This window comes from Anser cygnoides, chromosome 14, assembly GCF_040182565.1.
Source record: "Anser cygnoides isolate HZ-2024a breed goose chromosome 14, Taihu_goose_T2T_genome, whole genome shotgun sequence".
In the NCBI taxonomy this organism is placed as follows: Eukaryota; Metazoa; Chordata; class Aves; order Anseriformes; family Anatidae; genus Anser; species Anser cygnoides.
This window is the reverse complement of record NC_089886.1, coordinates 13,513,057-13,520,274: the sequence shown is the minus strand read 5'-3', so window position 1 is coordinate 13,520,274 and position 7,218 is coordinate 13,513,057.

Sequence of the window (7,218 nt, the reverse complement as noted above, 5' to 3'; positions counted from 1 at the left end):
TAGCAGGGAGGGCACCCTGCTGCTCTGCACCCTTGAGCTCATGGCTGCGGGGATGGCCCAGACGAGGCTGCTGGGGGGTGTGGGGTGGCAGGGGCAGAGATGCTCCGTGCCATGGGGCTCTCTTGCTCGGAGACCTGAGCCCCGTGGCTTCTTGTGGTGTTGATTTGTGGCTTATCATAGTGCTTGGGGCACTGCTGGTGTGGTTGAGCAGTGTGTTCCCAAAGGGCTTATGAGCAAGGCCACCGCGCTGTCTCAGGGAGCTGTGCTCACAGGGAGCTGCTGCTGCCTCCACCAGAGCTCTGAGCAAGCACCCATCCCCTCCAGTTATCTGCTGCGGCTTCCTCCGCTGACATGCAGTATTTATTTGGTGACTGGATAATTTGAACCTATGGAGCTATTAATTATGACCTTAATCTGATCATTGCTTTGTTCCATTTTTAATTAGCTTAGTCAAACCGAAGTCATTTTGCTCGGTAATATACTTGCTTAAGTGCACGTCTGATTGCGTATCCTTTTTATATCCATCAGAAGCACTCGGGACTGGCTCACGCCCTCAGACTGCAGCCTGGGGCATGAACTCTGAGCCAGCCTCGAGGAGCAGAGGTTTGCAGGCAGTCTGCTCTGCTCCTGAGCAGCCAGTGCCCCTTGGACCTGTCCTGGGGGTAACGGGGAAGAAAATGGGAACTTTGAACCTCCGTGCCACCAAGAATTGGCTTCTCCGTATTCAGCTTGTGCTGAATGCAAGCAAAGCACTGCTTTATCTGGACGTGAGGTTTGGAGGAGCACCAACCCAGATGTTTTAGGAGGAGCTGTGCTCCTGCTGCTGGGCACAAGGAGCTCAGCTTGTGCCCCCTCTCGGCTCTCGGTGGAGACTCACAAGCAGATGGAGGTTTTCAAGTTATCTGCTCTCAGAGACTGTAGTGATGCTCACGGGTAGCTTTTATCCCAGTGTCTTGGAAGGAAAAGGAAGCTGCTAGCAGAGGGCATGGGCTGGGCAGCCTCGATGGCATCTCAGACCTGCCAGCACCCAGACATCCCCAGCTGCACAGGACAGCTGGGCTCGGGGCTTGGGGCTTTGATGCTGAGAGCTGATGGCTTATTTATGGTCCTAGGGTTGAGATTTCCTTAACCTGGGATCTTGCTGCCGTTCCCAGCCCCCCTGGGCTGCACAACACAAATCCATGCCCCTGGTTCCCCTGGAAGAAGGGGATGATGGTGCTAGCTGCTGCTCCCTTAGGCCTGTGGCTTAGAGGTGCTGGAAGGGGCTTGTTTTGCCCCATTTTCCCCTCCCATTTGCATTTCCAGCCCTTGTGTGGCCTCTTGTGCCTGGCCTTGGCAGCTGAGGATGGCAGCACGAGACCAGAGCCTGCACAGGGTTGCCAAGATCACGCTGCAATTGCCCCTGCTGCCTCTTTCTGCCAGGCAGAGGTGCTGGGGCCATTAGGCACGGGAGCGCTAATGAAACAGAACCAGTCCCTGCCATGTTTGCTGCTTTCCCCCGCTTTATTGCCTAATTCACAGCAGGGCAGTTCCACATCCGTTCTCTTGGGATTGAATTTAAGCAGAGCTGTATTTAATCACCTGTCTCATTAATCCCTAATATTCTGTGTGCAGACCTAGCTAACGGAGCTGTGCGAGAAGGCAGCGCTGAGGTGGGAAGGAATTAAACAGCTGTACCCTGATGAAAGCCCAGCCACCAGTTCCTCAGCTGCCAGGGACTGAAACCCAGGTTTCACTGGAGGACGTGGCCCAAAATCTCCCCAGGGCCCAAGTGTCACACTGCAAGGCAAGGACAAAGCGGAGCTGGAGCCAGGTGATGCTCCCTGAGGGTGGAGCAGGACCAAGGAGGCTTCGTGCCAACGTTTGCACCAGGCAGGTCTTGTCCTGAAGACAGATGCCACCAAGCTCTGGGGCTGGTGGTGCAGGTGACAGTGACCAGCTCCAAGATGAGCGTCCCCTTTGTGCTGTACCTTTTTCCCTGGAGATACAGGTGGCAGGACCAGTTCCCACCTGCTGCGGGGCACCTCCATCTCCCCCGTGTCCACCAGCCCTGGGGATGCAGCAGGGCAGGATGGGGCTGCAGAGGGAGCTGGGAGCATTGCCATGGTTACAGGCACTTTCCTCATTCTATTTGTCTTTCTTTTTTTTAACCATTGCTCAGGTAGATGCACTGCAAAGCAGCTGAGCAAAAGATGCTGGGATTTCAGACCCCTCCAGCAGCCCGTGTACCCCAGGATGGGTAGTGAGGAGAAAGGGACTCCAGGTGGTAGCTCCCTTCTTCTGTCCTAAATTAAACAAGTGGAGGTCCTTCGTTTGGCTCCAAATCATCCCTCCAGGTTGTTCTCCCCACGTGACTGCTTGTCCGTGAGCACCGGGTAGAAACTGTGGTGACCTTGGCAAGGGGAAGAAACCCCGTGCAGCTGTGATTACTGATTTGTGTTCAGAATTACCAAACATCAGAAGAAACGAGGACCCTCCAGCAGTCATGTAGACGTTGTCCTCTGGTCTATCCTCTTCATCTCCTCTTATTGCTCCTCGTGTCATGCGTCACCTTGAATTATGTTCTTCACTGGGCAGGGACCCGTGATGCCCGCTCCCTGCGCTGCCCAGGGCCCTTGGCAAACAGCAGCTCTTCCAAAACATTTAACGTGGTGGAGGAAAAAAAGGCAACTTTGGGCAATTCCTTCCTCTGCAGGAATCCCCCCAGGCTCCCTCCTAAAGCTGTTCGATCTCCCTTTGATACAACACCTGTAGGTCTACAAAACCTGCCCTTTCACCCTGAGCTGGACTTAAGGAGTCACCCAGCTAATTGGTGATAATTAGCACTGATAATTAGCAGGCACGCCTCAGGACGGTGATAATTTGGGCCTGACCCTGTGTGAAGTGGCTCTGCTCTGGGTGCTCACACCCTGCGTTGGGCACTGCTCCCCCCCTCCCCGGCACTGTGCGAGTGCTGCGTGATGGGGACGGCCGTGCTCGGCTCCAGCAGGACAAACAAGCTTGTCTGGGTTTTTCCCCGGCATTTCAGCTATAATTGAGCACTTTAAAATGCTTTCTGCCATGAGGCTCTAGAAGAGGTTTGGATCTGAGGCGCAGATGTCTGTTTGAGCAGTGAGAGGTGGGCTTGTGCAGCTCCAACCTGCTCCTGCAGAGAGGGGAGATGTCCCCGTGCTTGGGGACACGGCAGCGTCCCAAAGCCTGGCAGTGCCTCCTGGGGGTTTGATGCTCTGGACAGGATGTGGCTGGGGACAGGGACAGGGACACAGCCCCGGGGTGAGGCTGGGCAGAGCTCTCTCGTGGCCAGGGTGTTTGTTCCTTTTTGTGGCTGGTTTCCAGACAGAAATAACAGCTCTGAGCCTCAAGGCCTTTCAACTGGCTCTTCCTGTCGCTGCTTTCTGAAAATAACAATAGTGGGAGGTTTATGTTCCTTCCTTTTTTCCCTAATTCAATCTTTCCGGTGATGTTACAATTGCTTAAGTGGAGCTTTCCCCGATGTGATGTCAGGGCTGGCTGTGTGGCAGAATTACAGCCAGCTGAAGTAGTGCTGTGTCTTCTCACTGTGCTCGAGCCTTTGCAGTGACCGCTGGCTTTGTGTCCTCCACCTGCTCCCAGCTCTCCTGTTCCCCCCACGCGTGGTGGCACCAAAATCTGCGCAGAGCTTTGGAGTCAAGCACCCGATGTGCCCTGTCCAGAGCGATGCCACCTATGGGAGCTGCCACCAAGCTGCTGAGCTGAAATACGCTGAAATTGCCAATACTCTCCTGGGAAGACCCAGAAGTAAGCAAGTGGCAGGGATATATGCTGTATGCTGCACTGCCTGTGCTGTAAAGCCATGCAAGTCTCTGGAGAGCTGGGGATGGTTGTTCAGAGGCATGGCGAAACCCCGGACGTGCCCCACAAGCCATCAGTGAACCCAGCAGGATGCTTCCGAAGTCAGTGTTACTTTTTCTTCCTTTGCATAAGAGGAAAGCAGATCAGCATAAAATCGGCGAGTAAATTTGCTGGGTGTGATGCTCTTGCTGTAATACCCCAGGTGGTGGGAAACCCCACTAATCCTTCCCCTGGTTAAAAAGTATCCCAGTGAAAGTATTTATTCTAGCCTTCTTGGGAAAATAGGAGGAAATAGCAGGAAAATACTGCCCCATCCTTTCTGTGCCCCAGGATACGGCTGCAGAGCATGGCCAGCTGCCCATACAGACAACCTGAAAGATGGGGAGGAAATGTGATTTTTTTTTTTCCCCGATGACTTTCTTCCCAGTGATCCTAGCTGCTATCTGTAATGGCAGCAGATCTGTGTCCTCAGACAAAATCTGCTTTTCGAGTGATGATGTCCCTTTTTATAATAAACGCTGCCAACTCTTAGAAGTGATAGCTCACAAACAATTGGCGAGAGGACACGAGGACTGCTCTCCGAGATGCCATGCAGAATAGATCTTCCACTGTACAGCAACAAATCAAATTTAGGGAGAAAGGATTTGAAAACAAATTACCAGTGAGATATTTCAAGCTGACAGCAATTTGGAGCAACTTAGGTCTGTCTGGTAAGAACTGTATTCCTTTTATTTCCCTGTCAATAGCAGCTACCTTATAAGATTGGTTTCTCGATGATAACTCTCTTGTCTGAAACAGAAACTCCTGAGTACACTTAAGTTGATAACTCCCTCTTTGATCACATTTCAGCAGCAATACTTTTCACCTTGACGACAGCATGTCTCCCTTTGGAGGGAGTTTCAATGCCCAGAGAGCCACATGTTGGGGGATTTCCAGCCGTAGGGAGGAGAGGTGCAAGTCCTGAGCTTGGACGCAGGGGCTGGGGACGGTGGGGACATGAGGTTGGGTTTTTTCCACTGCATATAACTGAGAATGCCGCCAACCTCCCGTGCCTCAGTTTCCCTGCTGGCACAAAAGTATAAAAACCATATGCATTGGCCTTCACGAGAAAGGGATGATTATCTGCTAGTAATTCCTGCTCCTTGGGAATGCTGAGACACTCGGCCCACCCGGGATGTGCTTCTCCGGCTACCCGCTGAGAGCTCGCCCCGTGGTGAGCGTGCCGGGTGTTTTAATCACGGAGGCACACCGTCAGTGTCCGTCAGGGAGGACACGGCGGTGAGGAATGTGTCAGGGCAGGAAGGAATGCGGCAGCGCTGACATGCCCCGAGCAGCACAGACATAAAAGGAGTGCGCCAGCCTGTAATTTGCCTGCAATTTCTCCTCAGGAAGCAATGAAAGTTTACGACTAGCCCTGGCCATGCCCGTGTATCTCTTCCAGAAAGAGGCAGATAAAAATAGGCTGGAATTGCACGGAGAAAAAGAGAATGCTGACATCCCTTTGAAATCTCCTTGCAGCCAACTGTTCCCAGCCTATTTTGGCCAAGGGTTTAGCAAGGGGGGTGTCAGCTGCAGCTGGTCCCCTTGGGGTAGCACTGCACCAGGCCCAGCTCGTCGGCACGAACGTCTCTGCTGGGGAAGTCAGCCGGGCAGAGAGCTTCCTTCAGTTAGCTCAACCTTTTGAGGGTGGAAGGAAGGGATCGGTGCTGGTGCAGAGGAGCACCAGCTCCCCTCCAGGTCACCTTGGCCGTGGGACAGCCGGAGGGTTTCCTCGGTGCTTTCTCCATTGTCCCACTTGGTGTTTGGGGCCAGATTTTACCTTCCTGAAGCCTCTGGATGCTCCAGTGCAGGGCCAGCTGCTGGCAGCACGGGATTTGTTTCCTCCACTGGCTTCTGCCTTTGTCTAGCATTGGGAAGTAACATATTCGTCAGGAAGGAGGAAAGCCTTGATCCAATGGTGCCTTAAATTTGCGGGTTATCTGGGGGTCCTCTAGCACCCTAAATTAAAATCACCCAGCACTTGTTTTGCACTGCGTCCCCCCGGGATAAGCACTGTAGATTGCTTTCTTTATTTATTCAAGTAGTGCCTTAGAAACTAAAATCTTCTATTCTCCACGGATATGAAATGCTCAGTGATATAACGGAGGCTCTATTTAAAATTAAGAATGTTCTCCCAGTGCCCTTGGCTAAGCTTTCCTTCCCTGCACAGTCCCACCTCTCTGGGAACCACATTTCAGTGGTTCTGTATGCCCTTAGTCTTCACAGTATTTTAGTATCTTCCCAGATGGAAAGTGCCAAAGAAATGTAAAACCTTATTAATTAAAGGCTAAAATAGATGCAGTGTGTGGAGGTCAGTGACTCATACAGTAGGATTCTCAGGCTTCTGCTATGCATTGCCTCGGGGCACTTTTTTGAATGTTCCCTTCTCTGGGGCTACGGCAGTTTATTACACAAAGGCTGTGCGAACGGGAGGTGAATGCAAACTGCTCTGGCTGCACTGTTGGCAAAGCAGCAACCAGTGAACCCAGTTCATGCTGACTTTTTTGGGACAGCATAATTTCTCCTCGTTAGGGTTTCCGCCTGTTTTTTTCAGGATGCCCATGCCGTGGGAGGGGGGAGGATGCTGATCCGTGTTGCCAGCCCCTAGGTTTGGGGTCATGCTGGTGTTACAATCGCTTTCTCTTTCTGCAGGCCCCAGGAACATTTAGCAGCAGAGGAAGAGATGGTGCTTCAGTTAGAATCCAGTAGCTTCCTAAGAATGAACCACAGCATGTTTCTAGAAGAACATTTTTCTTTGAGAGGGTGAGCGGTGATGGTGAATGAAATAGTTGTAAGCCCTGGAGTCACCGGGCAGGACAAGCACCGTGGCTGTAGCCCTGGCTGGTACAGACTGTGCCAAGCTTGGAGGCAGCAAGTCCCATCCCCAGGCAGCCCGCGATGCCAGCACAAGCCCCTGGTGTAGGTGCAGAGTGCAGATGAACTGGTAAATCTGTTCTCCTCCTGACTCAGGTTTGCTCAATTGAGGTAGGTGCTTTAGCTCTGCTGCAATGCACGGCTTAGGTGGTGTGGCTGCAGTCCCACCGAAAGCAGCACCTACCAGTGTTTCCACTCTGCTAGCACAATCCTGAGGCATCCATTGCCCCAGGACAGTGAGATTTGTTTCCTGGCTGTGCAGATTCCTAACTGGATCTTGGGAGAGTTTCCTATTCCTTAGTATAAGGAGCCCTGCAGAGGAATGGTGATGTCTCCCAGCTGCATGGGGACGCTGAGACTGACACTGGGGAGCCCCTGGGACTTGGTGCCATACCATGCGTGAGATGGTGTTTGTGCCAGACCCTCCATTTTGTCTCACTGTGCTACATCGATGGCTTCACCAGAGCCACCCGA